Here is an 18,904-nt window from a genome sequence, read left to right on the forward strand (position 1 = left end):
TCGTCAAAGTAATTTCATAAAGATTCCGTTAATGTAAGCTCGCGAGATCTGGATGGTTCGTACGATTGCAATGTCAAAAGGCAGGATGGTTCAACGGTTTCAAATGTCTTTCAAGGTTTCGTTTGCTTTCGTGGTGAAATGGCGACATGAGGCTGCGTGATGAAGTGTCAAAATAGAGGGAAGCTAACTGAAGTTATCCTTCACTATTTGGAGAGAGAGGCCAACTGCATGGAATGGCGTCGATTAATGAGGATGAATCGGTTCACGTATCAAACTCATTCCACGGAGGACCAAGTGTCTGCGGGTTTTCGCTCCACCCTTGTACTTGATTAATGAATTAAGGTCACTAATTAGAAAGGAACTCCCTCATCTGATTGTCTAGGTTTTAATTGAAAGGAAAAAAGGAACACCTGCTGAGAATTGGCCCTCAATGGAATGAGTTTTGCACCAATGAAACAATGGAAATGGAGAGTTTGAGAAGCAACAGCTGTGCTGGAATGCGATCAATGTGGGGGACAGTTCTGATGATATGGAGCTGGAGGATGAGGGCCTAGTATGTGAATGTTCTGTAGTGGAAAGACATAGGAAGAACAGAGATACTGATACTGGAAGCAGAGGTGCATGTAGTATAGAAACTCCAGAGGTCCAAGGTAGGGAGCTCGAGTAATAATGTGGAAAGTTGGGATGGTGTTTGAGGAGACCACAGGGCCTCATTTACACCCTGATTAACCAAGGCCATAAAAAGAGGTGAAGTTAAACTGGGCCGCATCCGTGTAAATGAGAACTTGTTCTGAACTAGCCTACCTGGTTAATTAAAGGTGAAATAAACAATTGAAAATAGTAGATTGTTAATATCTTGTGCAAGTCAGGTTCAGCAAGGGAAGATTCTTCAATTGGAAAATCATAATGGGACGAAGCTCAGAAGCCATGACCCTGGAGCTGATGCTAAATTGAAGGGAGTAATAATGCTCTGGCTAGGTCCCAATATCTATCTCCAAGGATGAAATTGTTAAAGAACATGTGAAGGGAGACAGAGTGGTTGAAGCTAAAGTTGATCAGTAGGAAAGAGGGTTAAAGAAGTCACAAAGGGCTGTAAAGAAACACAGCCTAAAACCCCAAACTGGTCAGCAATTCAGGTGTAAATGCACAGTGGCTAGGAAAAACTCCCTAGAAAGGCCAGAACCAAGGAAGAAACCATGAGAGAAACCAGGCTTTGAGGGGTGGCCAGTCCTCTTCTGGCTATGCTGGATGGAGATATTCATAGATGACCAAGAGGGCAAATAATAAAAATCACATTGGTTGTTGAGGGTGCAACAGGTCAGCACCTCAGGAGTAAATGTCAGTTGGCTTTTCATTGCCGATCATTGAGAGTTTCTCTTCTGCTCCTGCTGTCTCTAGAGAGTTGGAAACAGCAGGTCTGTGACCGGTAGCACGTCTGAACAGGTCAGGGTTCCATAGCAGAACAGTTGAAACTGGATCAGCAACGGTGAATCATCACAGTATTTTTAAATGCCAAAGAATGGGACCATGTAGCTGTTGATGGGTGAAAAGATGTGCCAAGTGTGGACTGGGGAACTTGATTACGCTGAATGTTGGAGCAATGTGACTGATGGAGCTTCCATGGCTGGTCCCGTAAGAGCAATTGTGTGGAGGACAAAGAGCAGCATGATGGAGCTGCCAGGGCAGGTCCCGATGCTCAGAGATACCTAATCTGACTGATGGAGCTTCCATGGCTGGTCCCGTAAGACAGACTGGTGGAACTACAGTCAGACTGATGGAGCTTCCATGGCTGGTCCCGTAGTAAGAGGACCTACTGTCAGACTGATGGAGCTTCCATGGCTGGTCCCGTAGTAAGAGGACCTACTGTCAGACTGATGGAGTCTTTCTACTAGTCCTGACATGGTTTACTAGGCCTGTTCATGAAATCTGTTCAGAAATATTGTGCCCATAAATATGCTGTGACAAAGGATTCTTTAATAGTGAATAAAATGTACTTCATAGCATTCATTGGTAAGCTTATCAACAACTTGGATTGTGTAAAGCAGAAATACCAGGTTTAAAGTTATCTTGTAAACTGCAGCAGAGTTGTTGGGGGTAACAGATGTTACTGTCGGTATGGTTTTTGATAAACTGGATAATCTGGGGGTGGATTGTCTCAGCATGATAAAGACCCCAATGTTTGCAAACACAGAAAGGGATCTATTGATATAGTTTATTGGGGGGTGTGGGAGGGTTTTTGGGGAAGGGGAGGGTGTGGTAGAAGTTAATAGGGATTTCTTGGTTTATTTTCTTAGTACAGAATTAGACAGACCTGCACCTTAAACATTTGTTTGTGGACCTCCATGATACCATAGGAGGTCTGCATCAACGGACTTCAGTGCAGGTAGTGCCTCATCAGAGAGAGAACATTTCAGTTGCTCTACAGTTTTGAAGCTGAATGTAATGATTATCAGTTCTTTACATGTGTACTAATATTCAGACACATTCAGTTGTTTCTATATTTATCTACAATTCAGGGTTTTCACACGGTGCTTCAAGTAAATAAATATTAGTGCCTGAAAAAGTCCTTGAATTTGACTTGCCACTGTACGACCCCATATAATTCTTAATATGGTGTGAATGGGAAATACATTTGGTTTTTGTGAGTGAAATAATACAGTGAAGACAAGGTTATTCAGGAAAATAGTACATAGTGCTGCCTGAAACATACTGTGATCTTGTACTAAATGGTTTTTGAGTCATTTATGCATTTATGTGAATTTAGGAAATCTACTATAGATTAAGTGCACTTATGTTGTACAATTTAAAATGTGTACTTTGTGTCTAACGTAAATGAATGTTTTGTCAAGGATTAGCTACCTGATCGACTGAAATTAAATAATTGAACATGAAAAAGTAGAAAATATTTTTACAGAATAAAGTGCCTGAACTGTCAAGAAAATAACTTTTGTGTCCGTTTGTCTTTATTACTACAGACCGACTCAGATTAAGTCTGAGGCCAGTAACATCAACAGTGAAGACAATCCCAGCCTGCCACTCTCCTTCCACACTGAGTAGAAACCTACAGTCACTGGGTCCTGATTGTGACAGTGGAGCCCAGTTTGCACTGCAGGATCCAGAGATGGCATCAGTGAAGCTGGAAGACTGCAGTCAAACACTGGAGCTGAATGTCAACATTAAAGATGAAGAAGAGGAAGAGAAGATTAGGACAACTGTTAGTCATAGTAAGAGCTGGTTCTATCTATAAGTTATATTCATATATTAGACCTCCATAAGTTATGACCAGACTATTGCTAGGTTGAATTCTGTAATTCTGACATCACACATCCCTGAATAACTCAAGACTTCACAGCGAAGCAAAAACTATTTAAACTTGTATCGCCTGCCTTTGCCCACACATTGTCTCAAAAACGTTGAACATGTTTAATACCCTCAATCACCAAGTTAGGCATACCTCATTTCAACATAGGCCATGGCATCATCACTGTCAATATTGAATTATAATTTGTTTGCTGCACAGAATATCAGATCTCAACAACGATTGGAGAAGTGTTGAACATAACCAGTAGACTACCACATCCTGATGACTTATATGTGATACATATATATTTAATTTGTCAAGTTGTAGAAACATCTCAAGGATGATCAATGGAAACAGGATGCATCTGAACTGAATTTTGAGTCTGTCTTGTTTTTCAGTTTTTAAAAAATTAGTATAAATTTACCAAAATTTCTAAACCTGTTTTAGCTTTGTCATTATGGGGTATTGTGTGTAGTTTGCGGAGGATATTTTTTAATGTAATTTTAGAATAAGGCTGTAACATATCAATGTGGAAAAAGTCAAGGGGTCTGAATACTTTCCGAGGGCACTTTCAGACCCCTTCCCATTTCTCCCATTTTGGTACGTTACAGCCTTCTTCTAAAATTGATGTTTTTCCTCGTCAATCTACACACAATACCCCATAATGACAAAGCCAAAACAGGTTTTTAGAAATTCTTGCAAATGTAAAAAACAAAACAATGATAGGAATTGCTTATTTAGTTTTTCAGACCCTTTGCTATGAGATGATTCTTGAGATGTTTCTACAACTTGCAGTCCACCTGTGGTAAATTCAATTGATTGGACATGATTTGGACAGGCACACACCTGTCTATGTCAGGTCCCACAGTTGACAGTGGATGTCAAATTAAAACCAAGTCATGAGGTGGAAGGATTTGTCCGTCGAGCTCCGTGACAGGATTGTGTCGGCACAGATCTGGGGACCGATACCAAAATATTTCTGCAGCATTGAAGGTCCCCAAGAACACAGAGGCCTCCATCATTCTTCAATGGAAGAAGTTTGGAACCACCAAGACTCTTCCTAGAGCTGGCCACCCGGCCAAACTGAGCAATCGGGGGAGAAGGACCTTGGTCAGGGAGGTGGCCAAGAACCCGATGGTCACTCCGACAGAGCTCCAGAGTTCCTCTATGGAGATGAGAGAATCTTCCAGAAGGACAACCATCTCTGCAGGACTCCACTAATCATGCCTTTATGGTTGAGTGCTCAGACGGAAGCCACTGCTCAGTAAAAGGCACAGGAGTTTGTCAAATGGATTCTGACCATGAGAAACAAGATTCTCTGGTCCGATGAAACCAAGATTGAACTCTTTGGCCTGAATGCCAAGCGTCATGTCTGGAGCAAACCTGGCACCATCCCTACGGCGAAGCATGGTGGTGGCAGCAGCATGCTGTGGGGATATTTTCAGCGGCAGGGACTGGGTAAGTCAGGATCAAGGGACAGATGAACGTAGCAAAGTATAGAGAGATCCTTGATGAAAACCTACTTGAGAGCTGTCGGGACCTCAGACTGGGGTGAAGGTTCACCTTCCAACAGGACAACGACCCGAAGCACACAGCCAAGACAACGTGGGAGTGACTTCGGTACAAGTCTCTGAATGTCATTGAGTGGCCCAGCCAGAGCCCGGACTTGAACCCGATCAAACATCTCTGGAGAGACCTGAAAATAGCTTTGCAGAGACGCTCCCCATCCAACTTTTTTTTTTTTTTTTTTTTTTTACCTTTATTTTACTAGGCAAGTCAGTTAAGAACAAATTCTTATTTTCAATGACGGCCTAGTAACAGTGGGTTAACTGCCTGTTCAAGGGCAGAACGACAGATTTTGTACCTTGTCAGCTCGGGGATTTGAACTTGCAACCTTTCGGTTACTAGTCCAATGCTCTAACCACTAGGCTACCCTGCCTAGTGCAGAACCTGAGAGCTTCTGCAGAGAAGAATGGGAGAAACATCCCAAATACAGGTGTTTCAAGCTTGTAGCTTCATACCCAACAAGACTCAAGGCTGTAATCGCTGCCTATGGTGCTTCAACTAACTATTGTGTTAAGGGCCTGAATACTTACGTAAATGTAATATTTCAGTTATTTCTAAAAACCTGTTTTTGCCCTTGTCATTATGGGGTATTGTGATGTCTTTATCTGGTATTGTGATGCCATTATGGGGTATTGTGATGTCATTATGGGGTATTGTGATGTCATTATGGGGTATTGTGATGTCATTATTGGGGTATTTTTTTGTAGATTGATGAAAGAAGGAAAAAAACGAATTAATCAATTTTAGCATAAGGCTGTAATTTAAGAAGATGTGGAAAAAAAGTCAAGGGGTCTGAATACTTTATGAATGCATTGTAGATCTTATTTCATGCTACTGAGACTTGTATGGATGATACCAGTATTGCCAGCATTTGTTTTATTAACTGGGCTATCTGGAGTGATTAGAGAGTCGACTAAGGAAGTGGAGTAGACAAACTGCCAGTGTTTTAAAGTTCTATGAAATGAGTCTGTGTAGTTTCTAACCCTTGTGATATTGAGTGTAGGATGATATAGCTCATCATTTTCACCACTTTTGACTCTTTGTAGTTTTTGACTCCTACCCAGTTTTAGTATAGTTTTATTCCCATTCCCATACCGTCTACTGAAATGAATACATACACTACCGTTGAAACATTTAGGGTCACTTAGAAATGTCCTTGTTTTTGAAAGAAACGTTTTAGAAAGAATTGTCCACTAAAATCGAATTGACCATTTATACAGTGTAGATGTTGTTAATATTGTAAATTACTATTGTAGCTGGAAGCGGAAAATTAAAAAAATGGAATATCTACATACAGTGGGGCAAAAAAAGTATTTAGTCAGCCACCAATTGTGCAAGTTCTCCCACTTAAGAAGATGAGAGATGCCTGTAATTTTCATCATAGGTACACTTCAACTATGACAGACAAAATGAGGGAAAAAAACAGAAAATCACATTGTAGGATTTTTAATGAATTTATTTGCAAATTATGGTAGAAAATCAGTATTTGGTCACCTACAAACAAGCAAGATTTCTGGCTCTCACAGACCTGTAACTTCTTCTTTAAGAGGCTCCTCTGTCCTCGACTCGTTACTTGTATTAATGGCACCTGTTTGAACTTGTTATCAGTATAAAAGACACCTGTCCACAACCTCAAACAGTCACACTCCAAACTCCACTATGGCCAAGACCAAAGAGCTGTCAAAGCACACCAGAAACAAAATTGTAGACCTGCACCAGACTGGGAAGACTGAATCTGCAATAGGTAAGCAGCTTGGTTTGAAGAAATCAACTGTGAGAGCAATTATTAGGAAATGTAAGACATACAAGACCACTGATAATCTCCCTTTATCTGGGGCTCCACGCAAGATCTCACCCCGTGGGGTCAAAATGATCACAAGAACGGTGAGCAAAAATCCCAGAACCACACAGGGGGACCTAGTGAATGACCTGCAGAGAGCTGGGACCAAAGTAACAAAGCCTACCATCAGTAACACGCTACGCCGCCAGGGACTCAAATCCTGCACTGCCATACGTGTCCCCCTGCTTAAGCCAGTACATGTCCAGGCCCGTCTGAAGTTTGCTAGAGAACTTTTGGATGATCCAGAAGAAGATTGGGAGAATGTCATATGGTCAGATGAAACCAAAATATAACTTTTCGGTAAAAACTCAACTCGTCGTGTTTGGAGGACAAAGAATGCTGAGTTGCATCCAAAGAACACCATACCTACTGTGAAGCATGGGGGTGGAGACATCGTGCTTTGGGGCTGTTTTTCTGCAAAGGGACCAGGATGACTGACCCGTGTAAAGGAAAGAATGAATGGGGCCATGTATCGTGAGATTTTGAGTGAAAACCTAAGGGCATTGAAGATGAAACGTGGCTGGGTCTTTCAGCATGGCAATGATCCCAAACACACCGCCCGGGCAACGAAGGAGTGGCCTAGCCAGTCTCCAGATCTCAACCCCATAGAAAATCTTTGGAGGGAGTTGAAAGTCCGTGTTGCCCAGCAACAGCCCCAAAACATCACTGCTCTAGAGGAGATCTGCATGGAGGAATGGGCCAAAATACCAGCAACAGTGTGTGAAAACCTTGTGAAGACTTACAGAAAACGTTTGACCTCTGTCATTGCCAACAAAGGGTATATAACAAAGTAAAGAGATAAACTTTTGTTATTGACCAAATACTTATTTTCCACCATAATTTGCAAATAAATTCATAAAAAATCCTACAATGTGATTTTTTCCCCCTCATTTTGTCTGTCATAGTTGAAGTGTACCTATGATGAAAATTACAGGCCTCTCTCATCTTTTTAAGTGGGAGAAATTGCACAATTGGTGGTTGACTAAATACTTTTTTGCCCCACTGTATCTTCTGAGATTTTTGGATATGAATATGAACTTTATCGAACAAAACATGTACGTGTAACATGAAGTCCTATGAGTGTCATCTGATGAAGATCATCAAAGGTTAGTGATTAATTTGATCAATATTTCTGCTTTTTGTGACTCCTCTCTTTGGCTGGAAAAATGTTTTTCATGTTAGGTGCTGACCTAACATGATCTCATGGTATGCTCTCGTCGTAAAGCCTTTTTGAAATCGGACACTGTGGTGGGATTAACAAAAAGTTTATCTTTAAAATGGTGTATAATAGTTGTATGTTTGAGGAATTTTAATTATGAGATTTCTGTTTGAATTTGGCGCCCTGCACTTTCACTGGCTGTTGTCAAATCGATCCCGTTAACAGGATTTCAGCCCGTCTCATCCCTAAGAATGTAAAAGGGCTTCATAAAATACATTTGATTGACATGTATATCACACCAACTGACTGGTTCTTCTGATGTTCACACAGGAGACCATGTTGAGACATTCTCTACATCCAGAGAGCATCAGCAGGAAGATCAGAGAGCTAAGAGGTCTCATCACTGCCCACATTGTGAAGACATTTTCCCATTTCAATCAAAGCTAAAAATACACCTAAAAATACACACAGGAGAGAAGCCTTACTCCTGCTCTGACTGTGGAAAATGTTTTAAAACATCAACTCAGCTAAAAGTTCATCAGAAGACACACACAGGAGAGAAGCCTTACGTCTGCTCTGACTGTGGAAAATGTTTTAAAACATCAAATAAGTTTAAAAGTTCATCAGAGAACACACACAGGAGAGAAGCCTTTCTTCTGCCCTGACTGTGGAACTAGTTTCTCTCATCTTTCCCACTTAAAATCACATGAACGTATACATACAGGAGAGAAGCCATACTCCTGCTCTGACTGTGGAAAATGTTTTAAAACATCAAATGAGCTAAAAGTTCACCAGAGAACACACACAGGAGAGAAGCCTTTCTTCTGCCCTGACTGTGGAACTAGTTTCTCTCATCTTTCTAACTTAAAATCACATGAACGTATACATACAGGAGAGAAGCCTTACATCTGCTCTGACTGTGGAACTAGTTTCTCTCATCTTTGTAACTTAAAATCACATGAACGTTTCTCATCATCTTATTCCACTGTAAAAAATGTAAAACATCAACTCAAAAAGTTACACACAGGAGAGAAGCCTTACTCTTGCTCTGACTGTGGAAAATGCTTCACAACGTTAACAGATCTAAAAGTTCATCAGAGAACACACACAGGAGAGAAGCCTTATTCCTGCTCTGACTGTGGAAAAAAATTTAAAACATCAACTCAGTTAAAAGTTCATCAGAGAACACACACAGGCGAGGAGTCTTACGTCTGCTCTGACTGTGGAAAATTTTTTAAAACATCAAAAGAGCTAAAATTTCATCAGATAACACACACAGGAGAGAAGCCTTATTCCTGCTCTGACTGTGGAAAATGTTTTAAAACATCAAATAAGCTTAAAGTTCATCAGAGAACACACACAGGAGAGAAGCCTTACATCTGCTCTGACTGTGGAACTAGTTTCTCTCAACTTTCCAACTTAAAATCACATGAACGTATACATACAGGAGAGAAGCCATACTCCTGCTCTGACTGTGGAAAATGCTTCAAAACATCTACTAAGATAAAAGTTCATCAGAGAACATGTGCAGGAGAAAAGTCTTACTCCTGTTCTGACTGTGGGGTGAGTTTCTCTCGACTGAATACCTTAAAAACACACCAACATATACACACAGGAGAGAAGCCTTACTCCTGCTCTGACTGGAAAAATGGGCGTTAACATCAAAAAAGTTCATCAGAGAACCAAAGGCTGCTGTGTTTAGAATCTCATCAAGGTTAACTGTAGCATTTTAGCTAATTAGCACACTTTACAAGAGAAGCTTACTACTTTTGCTCTGACTGTGGCATGTTAGCTTAGCATGCAACTACTTAGTATGTTAGCTAACCTTTCCCTGCTGAAACCATTTAACCCCTCACCCCTAACCTAGCTAACAAGGCATTAGCAACAACAAATTGGAATTCGTAACATATCATACATATTACAAGTTCCTAACATATTGTATGAATAGCAATGCATAAAATAACATAAGAATTGTAATCCTTTTATGGCTGCTGTCCCTGTACAGGGATCAAAATCAGCGGAAATTTCAGAACCTTTCCCCAAAACCATTTAACCCCTAGTAACCTAGCAACATTAGCAACAACAAATTGGAATTCGTAACATATCATACATATTACAAGTTCGTAACATATTGTATGAATAGCAATGCGTAAAATAACATAAGAATTGTAATTCTTAACATACGATACGTCCTACAAGTCATATTATACTGAACAACAATCTAAACGCAACAATTTCAAATATTTATATTTCGTATAAGAAAATCAGTCATTTTAAATAAACGAGGCCATAATCTATGGATTTCACATGACTGGGCAGGGGCTCATCCATGGGTGGGACTTGGGAGGGCATCGGCCCACTTGGGAGCCAGGCCCAGCCAATCAGCATGAGTTTTTCCCCACAAAAGGTCTTTATTGCAGACAAAAATACTACTCAGCCCCCTCCCAGACAATCCTGCAAGAGGTCCTGGGCTGCCGTGGTTACATGTGATCTGCAGTTGTGAGGCCGGATGGATGTACTGCCAAATTCTCTAAAAGGATGTTAGAGGAGACTTATGGTAGAGATATAAATATTGAAATCTCTCCTGCAGTCATCATGACAATTGCACATTCCCTGAACTTGAGATATCTGACATTGTGTTGTGTGGTCTTTTATTGTCCCCCAACACAAGGTGCAGTTGTGTAATGATAATGCTGTTTTATCAGCATCTTGATATGCCACACCTGTCAGGTGGATGGATTATCTTGACAAAGGCTGAAATGCTCACTTACAGGGATAGTAACAAAGTTGGGTACAACATTTGAGAGAAATAAGCCTTTTCTGCACATGGAACATTGCTGGAATGTTTTATTTCAGCTCATGAAACCAACACTTTACATGTTTACTTTATATTTCAGTTCAGGTTACATTGGTAGGCCAATGTAATGTAACCTAACATACTAAATGGAATGACACAGATGTTTTTGTAATACATAATACGTTTTGCTCTGAGACCAGGTTGTCCCTCTGCAGTATTTTGTGAGAATGAGCTAGTAGACACTAATTTTAAAAATAATTTTAAAAAAAAAGGTTCAACACATTAACTAGGCAAGTCAGTTAAGAATAAATTCTTATTTACAATGATGGCTTAGGAACAGTGGGTTAGCTGCCTTGTTCAGTGGGAGAACAACAGATTTTTACCTTGTCAGCTCGGGGATTCAATCTAGCAACCTTTTGGTTACCAGCTCAATGCTCTAACCACAAGTCTACCTTCCGCCCGTAACATGTATCAGATATAGATGGTGTGATGATCACTTTTCACCACTAGTTTGGGGGATTATTTTACAACTTTATTTAATGATACACAGTTTATGAAATTAATACATGTGTTTATTAATTGTCTGTAAAACTAGATGAGTTATTTTAGTTACTGATCATGAATGTGTTTGGAAAACTGCATTGAAAACTTTATTGATCTGCCAATGAAAAATAAAGTTACATGAATATGTACTGGTCAACCTCTTCTTCTCTTTAGTATTCAGTTCTTCATATTAGATCTGACAGTATGAATGGTTCTTATGGTTGTATTCAGTTCTTCATATTAGATCTGACAGTATGAATGGTTCTTATGGTTGTATTCAGTTCTTCATATTAGATCTGACAGTATGAATGGTTCTTATGGTTGTATTCAGTTCTTCATATTAGATCTGACAGTATGAATGGTTCTTATGGGCTGAGTGCCTGGAGTGTTTTTGTATGACTACAGTCAGGAGTTCTCTCTGACCCTGTGATGTCACCAGCACATTAAGTACATTCATCTTAAGATAGCCAGGTGAGACAACCACATATCACAGTAAACACATTTCTCCTCAATTAGTCAGTGTCACATTATTATTATTATTATTATTATTATTATTATTTGTATTTATGGGGGGGGTACTCTTTAAAGACGAAGGGTTTCAGACCTTTTGGGGCAGATGGGCAGAGACTCTGCTTCACTGGCATCAGAGGGAAGCTGGTGCCACCATTGGGGTGCCAGGACAGAGAAGTGCTTTGACTGGGCTGAGAGGGAGCTTGACCTCCTGTAGCAGTGGGACGGCCATGAGACCAGAGGTGGCAGAACTGAGTGCTCGGGTTGGGATACAGGGTTTGAGCCTGAAGGTAGAGATGGGGCAGTTCTTCTTGCTGCACCGTAAGTAAACACCATTGTCTTGTAGTGGATGTGAGCTTCGGCTGGACGCCAGTGGAATGTACGGAGGAGCAGGGTGACATGGGGGATCTTGGGAATGTTAAACACCCAGACGGACTGCAGTGTTCTAGATAAGTTCAGTGGAGACCCATCATTCAGGGCAGGTGAGCCACCTGTTTTGAGCCCCACAGCTTTAGCGATAAAACAGTGTGAAATAAATTATTTGTTTACAAACAATGTATAAAATAACATATAATTGAGTTATTAATAAAGCTGCATACAAACATGGTCTTTTTTTGTATTCTTGAGTAAGGCAGCTCCAAAATGCAGGTCTTCAGCCTTCAGTGGAGCTGGGGCTAGCCAGCAGAAAATATGGAGCTTTGCGCCATGATTGGCTCAATATTCTGTCATTCATGGGGACAATCCGTCACTGCCAAGTCTTAGGGTAGAGCTTGAAAATTCAAGCCCCTTGGGTGCTGCGAGAGAGTTTCATTTGAAGTGCCCATCCAAGAAGGCTCAAGGTCATTGTCCACAGATAAAATAACATCAAATCATGTGATATCTACAGTCGCTTTGATTGGACTGATCATGTCAACATAATACTTTCAAAATCTGAGCTAGCAGTCATCATCATGAATCAAGTTGACAATCTACTAGCAAATCCTTTTTAATCTTTGTCATATGAAGAGAAATTATTGATAAAACGTATCGGTGCTCATCGGCCGTTGGACATAAACATCAAATTGCAAATTCAACAATGAGTGGTTTGGAAGGAATCAGTGGCTAACTGCAAGCATTGCAAAGCAATCATTAGCCTGCTATTCAGGGGAGTTGCTGTGTTGTCCCAAGTCTAAGATTAAGGGGCTTTTTTCCTAGTTTAAAATTGTAAACATTCAACATTGGCCGTGCTGTCAATGAAGCTTGATTTGTGACGCGCACAAAACAACTTACCTCGGTACTGAAAAATCTGACTTGAGTGAGTTAAAGACAACTGGGAACTCAGGGAATAGCAAACTACGACTGGGAAAATACATTTTGAACTTTCATCCAACTCGGAATTGTAAATTGGGAACTCGGGCCTCTTTGATGACAAGTTTGATGACAAAATAAACCCATGTGCCTCACCCTAATATTTTGGTCTTGTTTCACCTCTTAATTTTGCCTACTGTTCTGACTTGGTGGTTGACATGAAGCCTATAACCTGTTTTTGATGAATGTAATCATTGAATATTGTAAGAATTTTCATTGTCTGCTTATATGCTCCTTAATTTATCCAACGGTTCTGACTTGGCGTACAAGGAGAACACTGTAAGAACGGCCCATGTTCTGAATTCTGTCGCTGTACATTTCAAAAGTGCTGAACAAATAGTTATATTGACTATGTCCATCCTTGCTCGCTCATTAATGTATTAATCGAAATTACGGATTGCATCTTATCTGCTTGTCGTCTCCTTATGCCATAGTTTGTACATCTCAAATGTCAGGAGAAACCACATTTGTTTAAGTAAGTCAGCCATGTTACTTTAAAAGACAGTAAATGAGGCTGAATGAACTGTTTCGTTGCCAGACAAGGCTCCGCTGATAGCCAGGTGAAGCAGTGGTAAATTGATGGGACTATGCTGTTTGGTCAGCTTTATGTAACAGTTTGTGTTACAATTAATGTATTGTTTAGTAATGTGTTGTGTAGTGGATTTGCTGGCATGCATCCCACTTTTTAAAAGTTTGTATTTAATCTTTATTTAACTAGTCAAGTCAGTTTAAGAACAAATTCTTATTTACAATGACGGCCTACCCCGGCAAAACCCAGACGATGCTGGGCCAAATGTGTGCTTCCCTATGGCACTCCCAATCACGGTCAGATGTGATTTAGCCTGGCTTCGAACCAGGGACTGTAGTTATGCCTCTTGCACTGAGATGCAGTTCCTTAGACTGCTGCGTCACTCGGGAGCCCTTAAAAGGTTTGCCCCCAATGTGAGGCAGGAGTTTACGGCACAAGCAGGGAGCCCATTCAACAGAGATTTGAGAAATATTTTGGTACTCTTCTCCAGATTTGTTCCTCACCACAAACCTGTCTCGAAGCTCGACAGACAATTTCTTCGACCTCGTTGCTTGGTTTTTGCTCTGACATGCACTGTCAACTGTGGGACCTTATATTGACAGGTGTGATCCTTTTCCTATCATGTCCAATCATTTGAAATTACCACAGGTGGACTCCAGTCAAGTTGTAGAAACATCTCAAGGATTATCAATGGAAACAGGATGCACTTGAGCTCACTTTGCAAAAATCGCTGAAGTTGGAGACTTTCATCTCCCTCGCCAACTTTAAACATCTGCTATCTGAGCAGCTAACCTATCGCTGCAGCTGTACATAGTCCATCGGTAAATAGCCCACCCAATTTACCTACCTCATCCCCATACTGTTTTTTATTTATTTACTTTTCTGCTCTTTTGCACACCAGTATCTCTACCTGCACATGACCATCTGATCATTTATCACTTGTGTTAATCTGCAAAATTGTAATTATTCGCATACCTCCTCATGCCTTTTGCACACGATGTATATATCTTTATTTTTTTAAATTATACTGTGTTATTGACTTGTTTATTGTTTACTCCATGTGTAACTCTGTGTTGTTGTCTGTTCACACTGCTATGCTTTATCTTGGCCAGGTCGCAGTTGTAAATGAGAACTTGTTCTCAACTAGACTACCTGGTTCGGCTAGTTACCGCAGTTAAAACTACCCGGGTGGCGCAGTGGTTAAGGGCACTAGTATTATCTGTATATTAGCAGCGCCAGCTGCGCCACCAGAGAGGGAGGGTTTGGCTCTAGGGATATCCTTGTCTCAACGCGCACCAAAACTCCTGGTGGCAGGGTTATCGGGCGCAATGCGCGCTAGCCAAGGTTGCCAGGTGCATAGTGTTTCCTCCATCTTCTCCATCTTCCTTCCACGGGTTGGATGGCGCTGTTAAAACAGTGCGGCTATTTGGTTGTGGGGGACGCATGACTTTCAACCTTCATCTCTCCCAAGCTCATACGGGAGTTGTAGCGATGAGACAAGATAGTAGCTACTAAAAACAATTGGCTACCACGAAATTGGGAAAAGGGGGAAAATCCAAAAAAAAAAAAAAATAAAGGTGAAATAATTAAATGAGGTATAAATGTGCTAAAATTTCTAAAAACCTGTTTTCAGTTTAACATTATGGGGTATTGTGTTTATATTGAAGAGGGAAAAATTAATGTAATACATTTTCAAATGAGGCTGTAACGTAACAAAATGTGGAAAAAGTCAAGGAATAATGCCCTGTATATGATTCAAACTACAGATGTAAGGTTCTGAAGTGGTAAACACAATGGCATAATGGAAAATGCATGTCCAATGGTTCTCTGTATTAGTATTACCCACATTAAAACACCTAGGTAGGTAACAATACAGAGGCGGATGCAAGATGCAAGCAACATGGTTTAATGAATACAGGTTACAGCAGCAACAGGATGATTTATTGTACTCAGATGGAATCCGACCCAGGGACTAGGGCGCATCCTCCTATGTGAGCGTGCTGAGAAACCCAGGGAGAGTGTCCGGATGGGTAGGAAGGAGCACAGCAGATAATCCACACAAGGGCGGCGAGAGATGAGCACGGACAAAACAACCTCAGGGAAGTAACAACGATCTGACAACAAGAAACACTGGTTACAGAACATATAAATCTAAGTGATTCCAGCTGGCGCAGTATCAGGCCGAGATATTTAAGGAATTAAAATGGGAATGGATTCCCGTGACAGGTAGAGCAGTGGTTAGTATTATCTCTATATTAGTATTACCAACATTAAAACACCTAGGGAGAGTGAAAACATCTATAGTATTATTTTATATTAGTATTACTTTGCATTAAAACACCTAGGTAGAGCAGTGGTTATCTCTATTAGTATTATTTCTATATTAGTATTACCAACATTAAAACACCTAGGTAGAGCAGTGGTTATGTCTATTAGTATTATTTTATATTAGTATTACCAACATTAAAACACCTAGGTAGAGCAGTGGTTCTTATTAGTACCCATCTCCTCACCTGACCACATTTAAACACCTAGGTAGGGCAGTGGTTCTCTCTGGTATTAGTATTATCTCTGTATTACCCACATTAAAGTAGGGCAGTGGTTCTCTCGGTATTAGTATTATCTCTGTATTACCCACATTAAAACACCTAGGTAGAGCAGAGAGGACAGAGCATGTGGCTTTGCAACACACAGGTGTTTCATCTCCACACGGGGATTTTAACAGTGCAACGCCACAAAGGCATAATGCCTCTCAGGTAGGAGGGTACCAGAAATAAATGAATAAAAAACACAAAACTAATGAAGGAGCACACAGTCACCAACAATATATCCCTGGCGACAATACTTTCAACTGGCTCAGATCGCTGTTACAGTACAGCGCCACCAAATTCCATTTATTAAGTAACCATCTGTCTTATGTAACCATAACGTACCATATCACACTATTTTGAGAGTCCCGGATTTATATTTACTACGTCACATCTAGTCTATGAGACGAGGCTGCACCTTGACCTACATTATAAACACGCAGATCAAGAGGTGTGTTTTCCCTTCAGCATCTGCATGTGGCATAATCTCACCCACCTCCCAGCATGAATCTGAAATGGTTAACTTTGGCTGTGAGTGATGGGAAAAAATCACACTCAAAGGCAATTACTTGAAAAATTCAATGGATGTTTTATTTACAAACTTGATGGTAAATATTATTAAAAATATATTTTTAAGTGACTTTGCTATGGGGCCGTCAATGGGAATTGGGCCGTGCTTCAGCTGAACTGCAGTACGGAAAATGGCATCTCAGCACAGTGGAAAGCATGCTAAAAGACTGGAAGCCTGGCCCCTTGTTCCGAGAAGGGTGTAATTGCAGACCGTAATTAGGGGCGTTCTCTGATATCGGGTGTTTCATGATATCAAGTTTACACCAATTGATGCTCACCATTGGTCCGTGGCCGTTTCTTTTGCGTTGGGGACAACAGTTGTTGAGAACTGTTGAATTGTAGCTATGCCTAACCTTAACTCTTTTCCTAACCTTAATCTCAGTCTCCTAACCAGCGTTAATTATCATAACCTGCCACGTTAGTTATCCAAACCTGCATGGTAGACAAATCCCTAAACCTCACCCTTTTCCTAACCTTATCCTCAGTTTCCTAACCTCCACTTTAATTGTCCTAACCTGCCACTTTAATGATCCTAACCTGTTATGTATGCTTTGTGCCTAGTTAAATAAATAAATAAACAAAACATTTAACAAATAGTCTCCATCAGTTTCATAACACCGAAACTGACCAATGGCATGTATCCATTTTTATTATATCAGGGAACATCCACATCAAGAAACTGTACAGTAGTTCTCCTACTGGGAGGCGCGGGAAATAGTTTAAAGAGCGATTGGTGCTGAGGACGCTATGGCAATGGATGCCCCGCAGCCTGTTGAGATTCATAATGTCGTTCACCAGTTGAAGGATACCGATAGTAAATATTAATTGTTCGTGCGGCTGAAAGTTTTTTGGGAGTTCAGGATTTCATATTGGAAGCATTGCAGCCAGTGGTGGAAAAAGTACCCAATTGTCATACTTGAGTTAAAGTAAAGACACTTGAGTCAAGGAAAAGGTTAAAGCCACCCAGTAAAATACTACTTGAGTAAAAGTCTAAAAGTATTTAGTTTAACATATACATAAGTATCAAATGTAAATGTAATTGCTAAAATATACTTAAGTATCAAAGGTAAAAGTATAAATAATTTCAAATTCATTATATTAAGCGAAATAGACAGCACGATTTTCTTGTAGTTTAAATGTACGGATAGTCAGGGGCACACTCCAACACTCAGACATAGCCTGCGTTCCTAAATTCGCTCTGGCTATATACTCCGATTTCAGACCACTCTCGTCTGAGTGCCAGAGGGAAGAATAATTGATGAAAAACGAACGCTCAACGTCCCTTGAATACAGCCGGTGTCAGTAAACCTCGGCAAAAAAGCGTAATTAAATTGTTGCCTGTAGCACAGTTAAAGTCACCAATGCTCTGGATAACATGAACACAGCCTAACCAGCTCTGCTAAGGCGAGTAAAATGGTCAGAGTTCTCTCATTTGTACTGAAAGTAGCTAGCAAGCCAGCCAATGTTAACCAGTTATCTTGGATGCTTGACTGCCGTTGTGAGGTCAGAACGCTTGAATCAACCCTCCTCCTCCGCCAGAGCGTCCAGTGTGGCTCTGAACGCTCCGAGAGCGATACGAAATGACAGTCTGACAACGCTCTGAATTTACAAACGCTCAAGCACACTCTGGCACTCCAGATTGTTTTTTTTAAGATCACATCCATAATTTACTAACAAAGTATTTGTTTAGTGAGTCCGACAGATCAGATGCGCGAATTGAACAATTGTCCTGTCCTGCTAATCATTCAAAATCTAACAAGTACTTATTCTCTTTACTCTTATTTTCAACGACGGCCTAGGAACAGTCGGTTAACTGCCTGTTCAGGGGATTTGAACTTGCAACCTTTCGGTTACTAGTCCAATGCTCTAACCACTAGGCTACTCTGCCTGCCCCTTTTGGGTGTCAGGGAACATGTATGGAGATAAAAGTACTTTATTTTCTTTGGGAATGTAGTGGAGTAAAAGTGGAAGTTGTCAAAAATATCAAAAGTAAAGTACAGATACCCCAAAACTCCATACATTTTCCCTGACACCCAAAAGTACTTAAACTAGGACTGTGACTGAACGAGTGGGATGTTGTTATTTATATATTTATGTATTTTGTTTTGATGTCGTTGTTCCCCTTCCCCTTTTCCGCAAAGGAAATTTATTTTC

The 18,904-nt window shown here is 40.5% G+C and overlaps 1 protein-coding gene and 1 pseudogene across 1 annotated transcript in view; one reads left to right on the top strand and one right to left on the bottom strand.

Annotated features, from left to right (window-relative positions):
• The window catches only part of LOC135573325 (zinc finger protein 585B-like), an 88,674-nt gene that overhangs the window by 30,089 nt on the left and 39,681 nt on the right, over nucleotides 1–18,904 (bottom strand). The gene's annotated exons all lie outside the window — the stretch shown is intronic.
• On the top strand, nucleotides 352–9,525 carry LOC135572497 (oocyte zinc finger protein XlCOF22-like; annotated as a pseudogene).

Source organism: Oncorhynchus nerka, linkage group LG2, assembly GCF_034236695.1.
Source record: "Oncorhynchus nerka isolate Pitt River linkage group LG2, Oner_Uvic_2.0, whole genome shotgun sequence".
Taxonomy (NCBI): Eukaryota; Metazoa; Chordata; class Actinopteri; order Salmoniformes; family Salmonidae; genus Oncorhynchus; species Oncorhynchus nerka.